This window comes from Triplophysa rosa, linkage group LG5 (genome assembly GCF_024868665.1).
Source record: "Triplophysa rosa linkage group LG5, Trosa_1v2, whole genome shotgun sequence".
In the NCBI taxonomy this organism is placed as follows: domain Eukaryota; kingdom Metazoa; phylum Chordata; class Actinopteri; order Cypriniformes; family Nemacheilidae; genus Triplophysa; species Triplophysa rosa.
The window spans coordinates 1521486-1539764 of NC_079894.1; the positions used below are offsets into that span (position 1 = coordinate 1521486).

At 37.2% G+C, this 18279-nt stretch overlaps 1 protein-coding gene across 3 annotated transcripts in view; it reads right to left on the minus strand.

Annotated features, from left to right (window-relative positions):
* LOC130554200 (gastrula zinc finger protein XlCGF57.1-like) overlaps nucleotides 1-18279 on the minus strand; it is a 62036-nt gene that overhangs the window by 2298 nt on the left and 41459 nt on the right. The window contains exon 1 of one of the 3 annotated variants that reach the window (XM_057333699.1): nucleotides 7719-7826. The exons of 1 other annotated variant lie outside the window; for it this stretch is intronic. The gene's annotated coding sequence lies outside the window, so the exon portion shown is untranslated. Of the gene's footprint in view, nucleotides 1-7001; nucleotides 7282-7718; nucleotides 7827-18279 lie in introns of those variants that run through there. One more of the 3 variants, XM_057333700.1, reaches the window with a different exon arrangement.

An 18279-nucleotide genomic window follows, 5' to 3' on the forward strand; every position in this document is an offset into this window, starting at 1 on the left:
ATGTCCTCACTTTACTCTCCTTGTCCTCACACCGCTGGTCTACAACTCAAACCGGTCCTCACAAATACGCATGCACGCGTACGCACGCACACACACACGCACGCACGTACTTTCAATATACCAAACGGCTTTAATTTAAAATCCTTAACACATCAACAACAACAAAATAAAAGCTAAGAACACATTTACAATTTTTATAATAGCAAAATTTTATACAAAAGCATAAAATTCATTATTATAGATCTAGTCATCAAACAGACCTGGAAAAACAAATGGTAATTTTTGTGATAAGCATGGAATACATTTTGAATAATTAAATTTGATTAATCCGTATAAAAAATCAGCTATATTACTGTAATATACAGTGGCTTGCAAAAGTATTCAACCCCCTTCATTTTATTCACATTTTGTTATGCTGCTGCCTTATCTTAAACTACTTAAAAAATTTTTTTTTTTACATTAATATACACTCCATGCACAATAATGACAAAACAAAAAACTGATTTTTGACAGCTTTGCAAATTTATTAAAAATAAAAAACAAAAATAAGTACATTTCATAAGTATTCACACCCTTTTCTGGGACACTTGAAATTTTGCTCAGAAGCATTAGTTTTGCTTGTTAATCTTTATACACTTCGAGTGGAGTTAACCTGTGCCAAATTCAATTGAATAAGTATGATTTGGAGCGGCACATACCTCTCTATAAAGGGTGCAACAGCTGAAAATGCATATCAAAGTAAAAACCAAGACATGAGGTCAAAAGAACTGCCAGTAGAGCTTTGAGACAGGATTGTATCAAGGCACAGATCTGGGGAAGACTTCTGAAAAAAATCTGCTGTATTGAAGGTTCACAGAAGCATGTAGCCTCCATTTATCCTCAATGAAAGAGGTTTGGAACCACCAGATCTCTTACTTGAGCTGACCTCCTGTCCAAACTGAGCCATCGATGGAGAAGGGTCTTGGTTAGAGCGGTGACCAAGAAGCTGATGATTACTCTGGTTGAGCTCCATGATCATATATGGAGATGGGAGAAACTTACAGAAGGACAAACATCACTGCAACACTCCACCAATCTGGGCTTTATGGCTTAGTGGCCAGACTCAAGCCTTTGCTCAGTGAAGACACATGGAAACTTGAAATATGCAAAAACATACTTCAACGAATCTTTCAAACTGTCAGAAACAAGATATTCTGGTCTGATGAATCTCAGATTCATGCATCATGTCTGGGGAAAAACAAGCACTGCTCAACACCTGTACAATACCGTCTTAACAGTAAAGTGGAGTGGAAACAGCATCATGATGTGGGGGTGTTTTTCAGCTTCAGGGACTGTACACACAATACGGAGATAATGATCATGAAAACCTAGCCCAGAACATTCAGAACCTCAGACAGGGCAGAAGGTTCATTCTCCAACATGACAATGATCCTAAGCACACAACTAAAACAATGCAAGAGTGGCTTATGGACAACTCTGTCTATGTCCTTGAGTGGCCCAGCTAGTGCTTGAACCCAACTGAACATCTCTGTAGAAACCTGAAAATGTCTGTCTACTGATGATCTCCATCCAACCTGACAGAGTTTGAGAGGATCTGAGGAGAAGAATGACAGAAAATTGCCAAATGCAGATGTGTAGAGCTTTTCACATCATACCCAAAAAGATTTGAGTCTGTAAAGGCGCTTTAACCATTTTCTGAGTTAAGGGTGTGAATACTTATGCAATGTACTTATTTTTGTTTTTGTTTTTAATAAATTTGCAAAGCTGTCAAAAATCAGTTTTTTGTTTTGTCATTATTGTGTATGGAGTGTAGATTAATGTAAAAAAATAATCATTTAAAGTAGTTTAAGATAAGGCAGCAGCATAACAAAATGTGAATAAAATGAAGGGGGTTGAATACTTTTGCAAGCCACTGTATGACTGATGTTCAGAAATTGTTATTTTAAAACCATAAAATCTTAACAAAAACATTGTTTTCATGATAGAAAAATCAACTGATTTTACGTCAATGTTTCTCACTAATAACCATTAACCCTCAACCTCTCCTTGGGGTTAATATGGCCCCAATCAAGTGTTCCTTAGTTAAAAAAAATGGTTCCCTTCATCTCAGTGGAATAAGATTTTGTAACTTTTCTACATTTCCTATCTATATTCACATAAAAATCTTGATCCGGTTGTTCTGAAGGTATGTAAAAAAAAAGTTAATTAATCTGGTATTTGGGGTCAATATGACCCCAATTGAAAATGAATGGGAAATGCAAAAAAAAAACTTCATTAGTAAAACAAAAAAATTATACAATTTGTACAAAAAGATAAGATATGACTGTCCTTAAACACTTTGTGGGTATGCAGAATGAGAAGCTAAGGCCCAGAGTGTTGAGTATTACAAATGAATGTGTAACAGGGCTCCAGACTGCGACTAAAACGGTCTTATTTACGACCAAAAAGATTAATTTACGAGTGATATTTTTGCAGAGATCACGCAAATTTGCTCGTATTTAAAGTATTTCCAATGGAAGCGCTGCACTTAAAAAAAAAACCAGTGTACTGAATGCCAACGAGAGAGAGACAGAGAGCTGTACAGGTATACCTCACTTCGCAACCCCAAGAGGTGCTCTAGCGACAGACACTAGAGGCTGCAGCCTTTCCTCGTTAGAGCACATGATTTCCATGCCTGGTAGCAGGAGCATAGCCTGACTACTATGGAATTCCAAACCTGACTTAATTAAAAATAAATAAATACAAAAATAAATCCATGAAGAAATGTAAAACAGCAAAAATAAATGAGTATTTATGCTTTTATTACCTTATTTATGTGTAATTATACATTTTTTCACGTTTATTTTTTTTTTCATTTCATTATTTATACATTTATTTATTTCCACTTTTATTTATTTCCACATTTATTCATGTATATATGTATTTATTCCTACATTTATTTATTTTCACATTTATTTATTTATTTATGCATTTCATTGTCTGTATGCTAATGAGTGGGGGCGTGTTTCACCTCACACATTAGCAATCGATCTCAGAGCAGTGGTGCTGAAGCTTTGAGGCCACAGGGACACCTTGTGGTGTGACCAAATGAAACGAGGTTGACGAAGTTGCATAGAGAAGGCAATCTAGTTATTAAATATCACCCTTACTGTATGTATATAGGGTTACCACACATAGCCTACATACTCTTTATTAGGGACATGGCCGTAAAACATTATCCGGTCAAGATTTCTAAAATATCTTGGCACACATGAACAGAAACTGCACAACAACAGGTCTGCTATGAGACACTTGGAAGAATACACTTGGACATGGAAGCGCGTGAAATTATCGACTAGTAATCACATTTAATGTAAATGCGCTGGATAGAGCTGATAAGAGCTTGAGTTGTTTGTCGATGAGACTCGCACCCACCAGCTCAGAACGTCGAGAGAAACCAGCGCATTTCACTGAAGTCTACACAAGCATTGTGATCAATGCGTTTAAAACGCGCCTGCAAATACAGTTTACATTCGCGTTTCCTAACTTTGCAATGCATAACATGTGGCATTTCGAATGCTTAAATTATAACGCATATTTCATAGATGCTGCTCTTAGATACTGATTAATGATAAGTCATCAATTGGATTTAGGGATCCGGGATTAAATCAAACCAAAAGTGCATGCTCATGTAAATGCAGTGAGACACGCATCTCACGCCATCGATACGTGCCCATCGTACCCATTCAAACAGCACCGTTAGGTAGCCTACAGGTACATCTCAAAAAATTAGAATATCATGAAAAAGGTCAAAAAAATTTGTCACTCATTTCAGAAAGTGAAACCCATATATTCTATAGATTCATTACACAGAGTGAAATATTTCAAGCCATTACTTCTTGAAATTTTGATGATTATGGCTTACCGATAATGAAAACCCAAAATCCAGTGTCTCCGAAAATTAGAATATTGCATAAGATCAATAAAGGAAAAGGATATTTTAAACAGAAATGTCAGGGTTCTGAAAAGTATACTACACTCGTTGGGCCTCCTTTTGCATGAATTACTGCATCAATGTGCATGGCGTGGCATGGAGGCAATCAGCCTGTGGCACTGCTCAGGTGGAAGCCCAGGTTGCTTTGATAGCGGCATTCAGGTCATCTGCATTGTTGTCTGGTGTCTCTCATCTTTCCTTCAGAAAACACTGGACCACAAAGTCCTCTTTCAGATGAAAGTTAATTTTGCATTTAATTTGGAAATCAAGGTCCCAGAGTCTGGTGGAAGAGTTTTTTAGAGCACTTCATGCTTCCTTCTGCTGACAAGCTTTATGGAGATGCTGATTTCATTTTCTAGCAGGACTTAGCACCTCCCCACACTGCGAAAGGTACCAAAAGCTGGATCAATGACCATGGTGTTAATGTGCTTGACTGGCCAGCAAACCCGCCTGACCTGAACCCAATAGAGAATCTTTGGGGTATTGTCAAGAGGAAGATGAGAGACACCAGACCCAACAATGCAGATGACCTGAAGGCCGCTATCAAAGCAACCTGGGCTTCCAATACACCTGAGCAGTGCCACAGGCTGATTGCCTCCTTGCCATGCCGCATTGATGCAGTAATTCATGCAAAAGGAGGCCCAACCGAATATTGAGTGCATAGAAATGAACATGCTTTTCAGAACCCTGACATTTCTGTTTAAAATATCATTTTTCTTTATTGATCTTATGCAATATTGTAATTTTCGGAGACACTGAAATTTGGGTTTTCATTATATGTAAGCCATAATCATCAAAATTTCAAGAAATAAAGGCTTGAAATATATAATATATGAGTTTCATATAAAAGCTCAAAGCTTCAGCACCACCGCTCTGAGATCGATTGCTAATGTCTGAGGTGAAACACGCCCCCACCCATTAGCATACAGACAAAGAAATTCATAAATAAATAAATGTAGAAATAAATAAATGTGAAAATAAATAAATGTAGGAATAAATACATATATACATGAATAAATGTGGAAATAAATAAAAGTGGAAATAAATAAATGTATAAATAATTAAATGAAAAAATAAATAAACATGAAAAACATTATAATTACACATAAATAAGGAAATAAAAGTATAAATACTAATTTATTTGAGTTTTTAACATTTTTTTCATGGATTTATTTTTGTATTTATTTATTTTTAATTAAGTCGGGTTTGGAATTCCATAGACTACGTCAGACTTCATACTTCCGCTCAATTTCAGTTCACTTCGTTTCTGTACTCAGTCTGATATAGCAAACCAGCTCCCAGATTATCTCCGGCTCCGCACCAGCCGTCCAACCAATGAACAGAAAGAAGGGCTGAGAGCCGTGACGTAAACGCTAAGCGCCGAATTTAAGATTGTAGCTTAGGTTATGGAAATCTAAAACGACAGCGGACATGGAGACAACGGATGCTATTCGCTCTGTTGTGGAGAATATTCCCGGCATTTGCCAACTGAAGCCCGAACAAGAAGAGTGTTTGGTTCACATTTTGAATAGAGGTGATGTTGTGGCCCTACTCCCAACCTGTTTTGGGAAAAGTTTAATTTATCAACTGTTACCGATCGTCATGGAGAAACTGGGGAGGCCAAAGTCTGGCAAGGCGATAAGGTTAAGGAGGCAGCAAAACTCGGTCTGTGTAAATAACTAAATCTTAATTGAACAAATGATTACTGAAAAATGAAATGCTTTAAAATCAAGGTAATACGATATTTTCTGTCAGTACTTGATATTAATTTGTACAGTGAACTCAAAAAGAAAAAGTTGAATGTACCTCATCCAAAATAGTTCAGTTAATTTAAGATTTTGAGTAAGTTTAACCTAAAGTAATTTATATAATCAGTTTCAAAAAAGATTTTTGAGTTAAATTAACTTTACGGGTTTTACAGTGCGATAAACTACCGCTCAATGGGCGCGGTGCTGTAGACGCTCTCCCTTCATGTGCTGCTTGAGCAACGTGAACGTGCTGCTTTCGTATGCAGTGTAAAACAGATTAAATACATTCTTGATTTGCCAAATTCGGATATTATCACTTTGGTACAATGGGCATAAAATAAAGCCACTAGGTTCCGGTGTTTCCGATAGCATTATACTCAACATCAAATTGCTTCTCATGTTGCAGGCAGCCTCGCTTCACCACTCGAATCGTGTGAAATCTGTCACCAGCATCGCAAGGGTCCCTAACTTTAGCGCATTGTTATTAGATATTTACTTGTGGGGATGCTTTTATCTCAGCACGCAGACATACACACAAACACAGAAAGAGCCAGTCCAGAGAGGAATAAAACGACCAAAAATGATTTTGTCGTCTTGGAATTATAAGGTTCTATCTGCGGTCTGAGTAGTTTTGAGATATTGAGCTTTAAAGTTTTTGCATTTCATACAGCAAAAATAATATGAGGAACAAATCTCTTTTATACATGAAAAAGATAGAGACCCTAAATATATTCCAAATGTACAATATAAACATTTTCTGAACTTTGTAAATGTTTTTTTTTTTTGGAACAGGTCAAACACAGATAGAACCTTCTGATTCTAAAAAAAACCACTCTCGGTTTAGAATTATAAGGTTCTATCTACATTCATTAAAGCAATACATTTTCAAGCAACACAAACAATTTACTTGTACCTTTTTTACACATGATTATACACTAATTTCATGTTTTAACAAAAGTTATATTTACATGGTTTTTATGACACTTATTTCATATCTTATGATGCTTTTTTCTTGTTCAAGTTAAGCACAAAAGGCCGTGCTAACTGTTGTATCGATGTTTTTCCACAGAAGGTGGGACAGGTAAAATGACTCTTTAGAGATGAGTATGGCTGAAAAAACATAATGTATATTGTTGTAATCAAGACTCTTGACGTTGTTGACTATTTGGCATTAACTGCATTATGAGAGTCTATGTAAACACATGTATAGAGGATGGACGTGTCATCACTTTACCAAGTGAAAACGTGGGTGGCAAACACTCAGCAAAATGACTACTTACAATATCAGGAAACGCAATTCCGTGCTACATTTCAGTGTCCAGGATCACCTGATTCCTGTGTAAGTCATAGTGAAGCCGTAAGGATCACCCTCGAGTCCATCTGCTTGTAAATTCAGCAAATAATTGCGTGTTTTAGTCCCGGTTTCTTTGTTTTCTCTCGTACACCCTCTATTCCTTGTTTGCAGTGCGTTCATGCGTATCGAGCCCACAATTCTTTAATATTTGTCAACTACCGCAACCTCTCTTTATTGTTGAAATGTTCGCTATGGTACTTAGTTTGCATGTGAGCTCCTTTCACTCCAATCTACACTACGGTCAATCAACGTCACCAGCAAGCCTCCGAAGCCTCTTTGCCAAACTTTATTTAAAACGTGTTTCCAAGTAATTACTCCGTGAATGAATCTCCATCCACGTATTCAGAGATTTGCGTCTGTAAGATCTTTATGCGTCAAGAGAGGAGATTATTTAACTGGTGTGTGGTTTTATGTCTTAAAATAAAACGTGAAAATACTTAAGAGGGTTCGACCCACAGCCAAAAAAACCATTCATAAAAACCAGTGACTTGGGTGCGATGCACCGAAAGCGCTAAAATGCTAACTCGCTTACGGGTTTTACATACAAAAACGTCATCTCTAATGAACTCTTCTCCCGAAATAACTCGGACATGGAAAGTTTAGAGCAAGTCCCAAAACGTTAACATGCATGCAGTGCACTAACCTGTTAAAGGTCTTGTTATCCAGCAGTTCGTGCTTACAATTGTATTGGTTTACCCGCAGGGGCGGGGCTAGAGGGCGAACGCATGATGTTGTGATTTTCGGTGACCCTATAGGCGGAGTGAACATGAATATTCATGATTTCCTGTTTCGCGTTAAAGCGCCACTGAAAATAATGGGTGCGTTCGAATTTGTGCAGCTGCTCAGACTAATCAGCGGATGATTTCAAAGTAACGCGACAGTACACTGCTCCTCATGTTTTTAATTCACTCTCGCGGTATTTTGATGTCATCGCTGATCCGTCTGTGCAGCGCGCCATGAAGATGAACACACTAACTATAGAGAATGGCTTTGATAGGTCTTATTATACTTCACCTTGTTTGAATACCTCGTATATTGATTTTTTTCACATCAGTTTACATGGGTAATTGTGCACCACTGGCTTCTCCCCATCCAATCATAGTATCAAATAGATTTTAAAGTCTATGTTTTAAATAGATCGTTTAAAAAGTGGCTTGGTGACTTTAAAAATAATCATAATAAACTTTTGTTCATTCATTATTCAAATATAAGTGCCATTCTTATGTGACCAAGTAACCAGGCTACAGTTTCAAAATCTAACGATAAGATAATACGCATCACAGTTTTATTTCAATCATTAATTTGACTATATATGATTTCAATTTTTGACATGCATTACAGTCAGTATTAAAGATATTAAGATTTTAAGATATTAATATTGTCACAGAATGTTCTTTACAGTATGTAGGAAGATTTTATGTAGAAAACAGTATATCACAAAAATGACTTTAGCTCGGTTTTCACAAACTGGGTCACTTATGATCACTGTTACACAGTCAGCAGCACCACATTTCTGCATAGAACTTTAACACCAAATTGGTTGCTTGGATTTATATTTCACTCATGGCTGCAAAATATGCATAGTTCCTTGTATCTTTAACATGTGTTGTAAATGTGCCAATTATTATGGGGTTGATTATTTCAGCCATTTTAATTACAATTAGTAATTAAATTGTTACTATGGTAAGATTATAGAATTTGACTAAATGATTGTGAAAGTTTATGGTTGCATATCTCTCTATGTCTCCAACCATGGAGCACTGCATGTTTTAGGAATGTTAGGAATGTTCCGAAAAAGACAGAAACATTAATACTTAAGTCTGATTGTTATGTAGGCTGGCAATTGAGTAAGCGATGTGGACCGCCACAGAGCCATCACTTCTCTATATAGTGTCAGTGTAAATGGCCGCAGCATTCACACAGTGATGGGCAATAAAGAAAACATTCAGCAATCTGCCACAAACAATAAGCTTTTGTCATCTTGATTTACACATCTATAAATGTGCCCAGACAGAAAATGTTTTGCTAATAGCAGTAAGTGGTTTTCACATAAAGACTACTGTAGGTCTGGATTAACTAACTGAAAGTGAAAGTGACCTATTTGAGGAGTACTTGTCTCTTTTACTGACTCAGTTATTATATACAGTAAATTTAATTATATGAAATGATATCTACCACACTAGATAGTGTTTGACAATATGTTAGTATCTGTGGTAAATATGACAAAATTGAAGAAAATACTGAATCTATTTTGGCTAAAGATTGTTGTAATTTAGATATCAGAGTAATTTTAATGAATGAAAGTCTTATCCTGTGATGCCTACAGATCTAATGTATAGATTTTTTGTAAAATAAATAAATTAAAGTAATTATTGTTATACAGTAATTATGAACAAAATGAATCTTTTAATTTGTTAAGCATAGCAATCTCACTTGCTGATTTCACATTTTCTTGCAAGGACTTTGTTTTCTAAAAAAAAAAAAAGATGACATACTTTGGCACAATGTTTGTTCTAGAGAATTAGAGTAAACATACCTATGAAGCACACTACCATTTTAAAACTCAGATTTTAATAAGAAATATATAATGCATTATCCTACTTCATGTCTTATTTAAATTCATGTGTTTGTTACTAAATACCTCCTGTCATTTTAAATCTATCAGACTATTACACACTGAGATTATGAGCATCTGTGTGTTCACTTGGAGCTCATTCTGAAAGCTGTCTGAAAACTTTCACCAAAAGATTGGCCCATTTAATGTTTTTACATGTTTACACCACTATTTTGGGTAAGAATCACAGTTTACAGTAAAATTAAGAGATTATTGTTTAAACTTTTGCATATTATAACCTGTAATTTGGATGTGTGAAATAACTACAATTAAATCTAAAGATGGTTTTAGCAACATGGGACAGATGCTATAGTGCAGGGACAAACCTAAGCCTTCTAGCAGTATAAGATTGTGTGCTACACTAATATATTACTTCACAGACCATACTGGATTGTATTTTCAAATCCATAACATTATAAATTTAGTTTATTGGTGGTCTGTGGTTATACAGTGCTGTTGGAAGATTTTATATTATTGTAAGGTGAGCTTGAAGGGTACACTATGAAAATCTCAGAGCTTCAGTGTGACATGAAAACATCCCTGTAAATACTTGGAATATTCACAGATGGTTGTAACTTTAAGTTAATCTTTATAAAATGACTCATAAGTGATTTTTGCAGCATTGAGATGAAAATTTCTCATGAAACTATAGTTTGTGCCCAAAGATGAAAGTGGCATGTTGTCTGAACAAAGAGGGAGCCATCAGAAACTGTCTAATATCTGTCTAAGAAAATATAAATAAGTTCAGATACATTTAATAAGCTACATAATTGTGACCCTGTCTGTGAAAACGAGGCAAAGTCATTATTGTGATTTACTCTTTTGTACATTAAATCATCCTACATATAATGTAAGAACATTCTCTTTGTTTCAATCATGGGTACCAAACCATGCCTTGAAACCACCCAGCATTTTGGGCTGAAATAACAGAGCATATGTTAATTTAGCCAATGATTGGGTTTGTCTCTTTTTGCCCGGTGGCGTAGTTTAAATTGAATTGAAATGCTTTGTTTCAATGAATCTTAGTCCCTCTCTGCAATTAATTGTGAATGTGTTTTAAATGATGTGTTTTTGTATACTTGTGTTATTATTTTTTGATTTATTATTTATTATTATTATCTTTTATTATTGTTTTTTTTTCTCTTTTATTTATTTATTTATTTATTTATTCCTTTTTGTAATAACTGAGTGTGTTGTAAGCCTAGGTTGGCAAGGGTCAACTCAGAATGCACCCTGTTGCTGACGTCTCTGATCTCCACCAGAGAGTGGCATTTTACTCTGTGTTTCTACTACTACTAGGTACTACATTATATTTATAGGCGCCTTACTGACACTCAAGGACACCGTACAGGAACAATCAATAATAACAATCATCATTAAGAACAGTTAATACAGGCTACAACAGATATAAAATCATAGAAAAGCCTGCCTAAAAAATATGTTTTAAGACAAGATTTAAAAACACAAAGACTTTCGCTACTCTTAACGTCCAGAGGTAATGAGTTCCAGAGGTGAGGAGCTGCATAACTAAAAGCTTGAGAACCCATGGAAGTACGAGTTCGAGGAAGAACAAGGTTAAGTGCAGAGGATGATCTGAGAGTGCGAGTTGGAGTGTAGTTGTGTAGGAGTTCTGCTAGATACGGAGGAGCCACCAATGTAGATGTTGTAGTGAGAGAGTAATGTCCTCAGTTATAGAGGTCCGACAGATGATTTGTGCGGCAGAGTTCTGGACCAACTGTAATTTGTGGAGGAGCTTTGACGGCAGACCGTACAGGAGAGAGTTATAGTAGTCAATACTCGAAGTGACTAATGCATGAACCAATGTCGCTGTACTCTCTGCTGTAAGAGCCGGGTGAAGGCGGTTTATATTTCGTAGGTGGAAGTATGCAGAGCGAACTACGCTATTTATGTGTGGTTCAAATCAGTGGTGTTGCTAGGCCCTTTTTAGGGGAGCAAAAGCCCCCCTAAAGTTCTAGCTTATCACCCCTAAATTATTGTGAGTAATAATGTAACCTGTACAAGAATTCGAGATCGCTTTATAGTCCCCTTTAAAACTCTTATTATGAAAACGGCGTTAGGCTGCTTTATTTAGTGCATTCTTCAGTTCACAGCATTGAACGTCATAAGCAGAGTAACGTTACAAAGTGTGTGCATTAACATGACATCTGCATTTTTGCCATTCTTTGTTATAAATGCAGCTTAATATGTTGCGGAAGCGATACAAGACCCTTTCCCATCCACTGTAAAAAAGTTTTGTCTGCTTTCACCCCTTGTTAACTAACGTTAGTTGTTTACGTTACCTCCAGCAAAATGAAAGCACTTCACACCAATGATGGCATACTTCAGAAAACGATCATGATGATATTGTAGTCATGATGATGTGCTGTTATATTTTCTGCACCTAAATTATAGAGATTTGACGGTAGTTTTGACAGCCCCAGAAAGACGACGGGCAGATAAAGACGACGGGCAGACAGCCTGGTGCGGCTGTGTTATTCATTGTTCTGAGTTCCAAGGAAACAAAAGTGTACCTAGAAGCTCTTTGTCGTTTTAAGACGCTTCAGTATTTGTATTATTAATTTAAAACATATTGTGGATGTAATAGATGAACACGCAGTCATGCACAGGAGTGACAGCACTCGTGCTAATCAGAATGAAACAGACACTGGTAAATCGTCAAAGACCATTGAAGGAGATTTCGGCTTAATCATAGTGGTTTTCGAACCAACGAGCAAAATTTCCGTTTTGCTGCTATTCAATTTAAGAAAATTGAATGTAAACCACCTTTTAATCTCAGCTACACATTCTGAGAGAATAGGTGGAGGGAAGTTAGAAGCAGGTTTAGCAGACAGATGAAGCTGAGTGTCATCAGCATAGCAGTGGAATTGAATTCCATGTTTCCTAAAAATACTACCTAGGGGAATTAAATAAATAATAAATAAGAGCGGACCCAAAACTGAGCCCTGCGGGACCCCAGTAGTGATGTAGGATGGTTTTGAAGTAAACCGTTTCAACTGTACAAACTGGGTACGGTCCGTGAGGTAGCATCTAAACCATAATAGGGCAGTTCCCAGGATTCCAATGGATTCAAGTCTATCCAATAAAATACTGTGCGAGATTATTTCGAATGCTGCACTCAAATCAAGCAAAATAAGTATGGATAGAAGTCCTGAGTCAGCAGCTAAGAGTAGGTCATTGGAGATCTTAACCAGCGCGGTTTCCACACTGTGATGTGGATGGAAACCTGACTGAAATTGCTCATACAAACTATTATTAGAGAGAGGGTCGTGTAGCTGGGCTGCGACAACCCTTTCCAATGTTTTGGACAAAAATTGTAAGTTTGAAATGGGGCGGAAGTTATCAAAGTTGCTAGAATCAGTTATCACAGATATGAGCAGTTACACCTAGATAGCACACAAGATCAAGCATATGACCTTGACCACATGTTGAAATGTTCACAAACTGCTGTCGAGGCATGATAAAAAGTCCATCGCATGTACGCTACTTTTATTGTCAATATGAATGTTAAAGTCCCCAAGCAGGATCACATTAGGAGACATTGAGCAAAGATATGTTAAAAACACTGATAACTCATCTAAGAATGCAGAGTTTACCTTTGGAGGACGGTATACTGTAGCTAAAACCATCAAAGTTGCCCCATTTATTTGTAAGGCCAGTGACTCAAATGAAATAAAATTGGGCAGTGATAAATCGGAGACTTTCCACTTCTTATTGTAAAGAATTGCTATACCCCCTCTGCGGCCTGTGGCGCGTGGTTTACATGAATAGGTATAGTCAGTGGGAGCGGAAATATTTAGTTGGGAGAAGTCATTGCTTTGCTGCCAGGTCTCAGTCAGACAAAGAAAATCGAATTTATGGTCCATAAGCAAGTCGCAGACTATAGGACCCTTGTTCGACAGCGACCGTATGTTCCATAGTGCAAAGTTGAGATCATTCTTACCAGCAAATGTACTGGTATTTATGGCGTGGCTGGTAAGTGATATCCTGATGCCGGTTCAAAATAGGAGGCAGGTCATAGAAACGAAACCTCAATTTAAGCAGTTCGGCAGATGTATATCAATGGGACAAGGCCATGGATGGAAAAACAGAGAAAAAATAAAATCCAGGCAAGCGGGATCCAGAATTGTGTGGTGTTAATCCTCATTTTCCCTTAAATGTGCAAGATTGCCCAGACGCCTCCAGGGATCTGTGATGTCCTCGTTGAACAGCAGTAGCTAGCGTGCGATGAAATTCAATGTGATAAAATAATCCTCGTGGAACAGCTGTTGCTAACGTGCAATGAAAGTCAATGCGATAAGATCAGTAGTAAAACAATAGTAAAATCAATAGTGTCCTCCAAGAGCAGCGGCAGCGTAACGTGCACCTGCGCTCGCTCCGGATGTGACATTTTCTGCCTGTGTTTTAGTCAAGGACTCCGTATCTCATCATGCATTGTGTTTTGTGATTTTCAACCGGTTTCACCAGTGTCCTATTTCCTGTTTGTCCCTGCACTTGTGTATATATTGCCTTTGTCTTCAGTTTCAAGTTGTCGATCGTTATTTAATGTTGTGTCTCGTGGTTTCTCTTGTGGTTTTGGAATACTCTGTGGACGTTGTGTTACACTGTGGGCGTTATGTTACTCTGTGGACGTTATGTTACTCTGTGGACGTTATGTTACTCTGTGGACGTTATGTTACTCTGTGGACGTTATGTTACTCTGTGGACTTTGTTCAAAGGATTATACTGCATTTGGATCCGCTCCCTGTTTTCCCTTGCCCAGCATGTAACAGAACGATCGATCAACAATGGATCCAGCAGTCCGTTTGGCCGATCTTTTCTGAGGTGGTAATTCTCTCGAGGACCATATACAGACTTTCTTGGACATTGCATTAGGGATTGGGAAATGAAGCTCATGAAGCACTGAGGCTTTCCCCTGACTGTTCTGGCAAAAGATTCAAAGCTTCGAGAGTGTCGAGAACAGTGCCATCTGGTGCTTATTTAAAACACAGCAGCCAGAAGCCTGTGGAAGAAGCTCTGTCAGATGAAGCAACCACCACACACGCCATAGTTTCAATGTTATGTGTACAAATAAAAGCCTTACACGTTTGTTTAATTTGTGCATTAAATAAATTCATTTACCCTTTAAAGTGTGACAGTAAAATATAATATGAGCTTATATGATCTAATGTACTCTCTCTCTACACACACAGTGAATAAGCACATTGTGTGATAGGATCATCTGTTATTAAATGTGTTTATGACACTTTTGTTAAGCCCTCTACTCCTGTGTCTCCTCAAGATGGCCGCCATGCCAAGACTTTCCAAGCGTCACTATTTTCAAAACTACTACACAATAATAAATATAAGTTTTACAAAACAGGAATACAGTGAGTTCATGACAATGTTTTACCTTAGCAGGGGTGTCCAATGTCGGTCCTGGAAGGCCACTGTCCTGCAGAGTTTAGCTCCAACTTGGCTCAACACACATGTTTGGAAGTTTCTAGTCTGCTTTGTGAGACCTTGATTAGCTGTTCAGGTGTGTTTGATTAGGGTTGAAGCTAAACTTTGCCCTCCAGGACTGACTTTGGACACCCCTGCATTAAAGCAACCAATAAAAAGTTACTTGATCTAAAAAAGAAATGTAATAAAGCATATTACTATGAAGACTGTCCAAATCGTCTGTTTATTTACTACAGCAGAGAAGATCTCAGATACATGTTTATCACGAAGTCTGATAGACACATGTGATTGAGGTGGAGCAGATTGGTGATTACAGATCCACTGGATCTAAGAATGGGAAAACAAGAACTTGCAGTAAGTATATGTATTCCTGTCAGGTTCACAACCATCAAAAATGATTGACAATTATCATACAGTTTAGATTGGTATGGTGAATGAACAAGGCTCAGAGGTAGAAGAGGGCAGTGGTGCACCAACCACGCTGCTGAGGTCAAACAAGTGTGATTCTGCTGATGGAAAGCAAGTAAGTTTTGTGGCAGACCACCCCTTCCTTTTCTTCATCCGCCACAATGATACCAAGAGCATCCTTTTCTGGGGTCACTTTTGTTCTCCGTAACCCAATGAACCTCAATCAAAGAGCAGGACAGATTCTGGCGGGGTGTGTAGCATATAGTGAAACAAAATTGGGTTGGAATCTTTATTGCTATAAAACAAATACAATATATTCTTCAACATTTCTGATCATCTGTTTTTACCATATGTTAAATGTCAGCAATATCAATAAACCATATAACAAACTCTTGTTGTGAGACTTTACTCTTTTGAGCATACACTGTGAAATACATTCAGATTTTTACTAGATTTAACCGAGTTCATTTTCAGATGAATACTGTTTGTGTTTAGCTTCAAAGTGAAAATAACTTAAGTTTTTGTAGGACATGTGTCATGTTTTGTATCATGGGCTTCAACTCTCAGAGCACAGTAATATAGAGCTGAATCTGACAGAGAAACACTCTTAATAATGAGTTCAGTGGATGTTTGAGATGTTTCTGATTGAAACTGTTGGTCAAAGGTATCTTCACCCCTATACGATCGAGCCCCCTTCCACAATATACTAAGGTTCTCTGTTTGAATATTGTCTGTACCAGTGAAGATAAACACCACTGTTGTCCGCTCGCAACACACAATAGCACAATAATATTTACAGATATTTTTTCTCATGCAGAGAAGATAATAAAACAGAATAAAACATCTGGATAGCTCTGCTTTTTTGAAATATTAATAAAATGTACATACTTAGTAAAACATATTAGTAACACATTGAGAAAATGTGGAAATGTACAGACAACAGTCTGATTTAACTAAAAACATTATCATAATTTGAGAATATAATTATCCTTTTAAGAACAGAAAAAATATGCAAGCAGAGATAGCAAGAACCATCAAATCAATGTTTAATTGAATCAATATCATATAATTAATTCAGAAAAAGGATGACATTTCAAGAAAAAAAATTACTATGGTTATCAGTGTTTGGTTTAGTTTGGCTCTCAAAAACTTTTTATTTAAACTGCTAAATGGTGGTGTAATTATTATAAAATTCCCTGAATCACTGATAAGTGTATTCAAGTATTAAAGTATTTTTTATATAGTACCAATCACGTGAAAACAGGGTGTGACATTTAGACAGTGTTGCAGCTATCATATATTCTTAAAGACAAACTAACACATTCAAAATGTTGAAAAAAGCCACCTCTATTACATCCAGCGCAAGCAGCGTCCATAAGGGACAATTCCGTTTTTCACTCGGTCGCTTCAAGATCCACTTACGGTCAACGACGTTAACCAAATGATCAAAACACTATCATACTGTCATGGTCCTGCCTTCTTGTTCATTATTTTCTAGTCTTGTGGCAGGATCGTGACAGATCCCTTATGTTTAGTGTGAGAAAGTCATGGGTTGTTTACCTTTAACACCCCATGTGCTTTCTGGTGTCTCGTCATTGGCCCCGCCCCTCTCGTTTCCTGTATTACTTCCCTGCCGTGTCTCGTGTTCCCTCACCTGCCCTGTGTTATGATCCCTCGTTTGTTTTCCCTTTAAAATGCCCTCATGTTTCATTGTCCTGTGCTCGGTGATTGTATGTGCTTGTACCTTCGTGCTTGTTCATGTCTCGTGCGTTGTGCTGGTTCCCTGAGTTCCTGCCTTGCCTTGCTCTGTGTGTCCCTGAATGTGAGTTTTGTTTGTTTATGACTTTAGTTCTCGTTTTTCCCCCTTGAGGGAAGTTTTTGGTTTCTAGTTTTGTATTTTAGTTCGTCTTGTCAGACACCCCCTCGTGGGTATTTCCTTTGTTCAGAGTTTTGTTTTCTGTTAAATAAATTATTTATTTGTTAACCCCGTCGCTGCCGCTGCCTGCATTTTGGTTCTCCTTCCACGATTGTGACACATACATCAACAACCAAAAAGCGCTTCAGGCTATCTATTTCAAGCTACATTCACAAATATGAAGAAAAGCCAAGTAGACTTTTGCTCTTACTCAAGGCTTGATCACAGAGGCACATAGTAATGCTCAGCCGTGGTGTTGTCTGTTTGCTGAAATTTGAACATTTTCTTACTAAACACATCGTTCTCTTCGTTCTAAGAAGTGGCTTAGCTGGCTGAGATTTTAGCAGAAGTACGTCATTGCCCCGTGTGCATATACCCCATTGCTAAAGGAGAATTAGTCTAGAGAAGGTCAATAAAAGTCCAACTAAAGCAAACACTGACCACCATGTGGTGACATCAAACTAATTCAACAAGACATCAGTATTAGGAGTTAATTCTCAATGGGGAAGTTTCTCGGACAGTTCTTCTTTAGCCTGTAGTCATGATTAAAGCAAGGTTCATTAGCATTACATTATATGCTATCAGCATGCACACTGCTCATGTGTTCAATTTAATAAAGTTGAGCAGTTGGTTTTACAAATTATTTCAAGTTGGATTAACTTCTCATTTATTATTATACATTTATTGTACTCCACTGTGGTGTCAGTAAATCACAGTATGGTTAACTTTTTTGTATTGTAAAATGACTGTGAAAGTAATGCAATTATTAGCCAGGAAGTTTCTGTAAAATCACAGTGAAATGTTTTA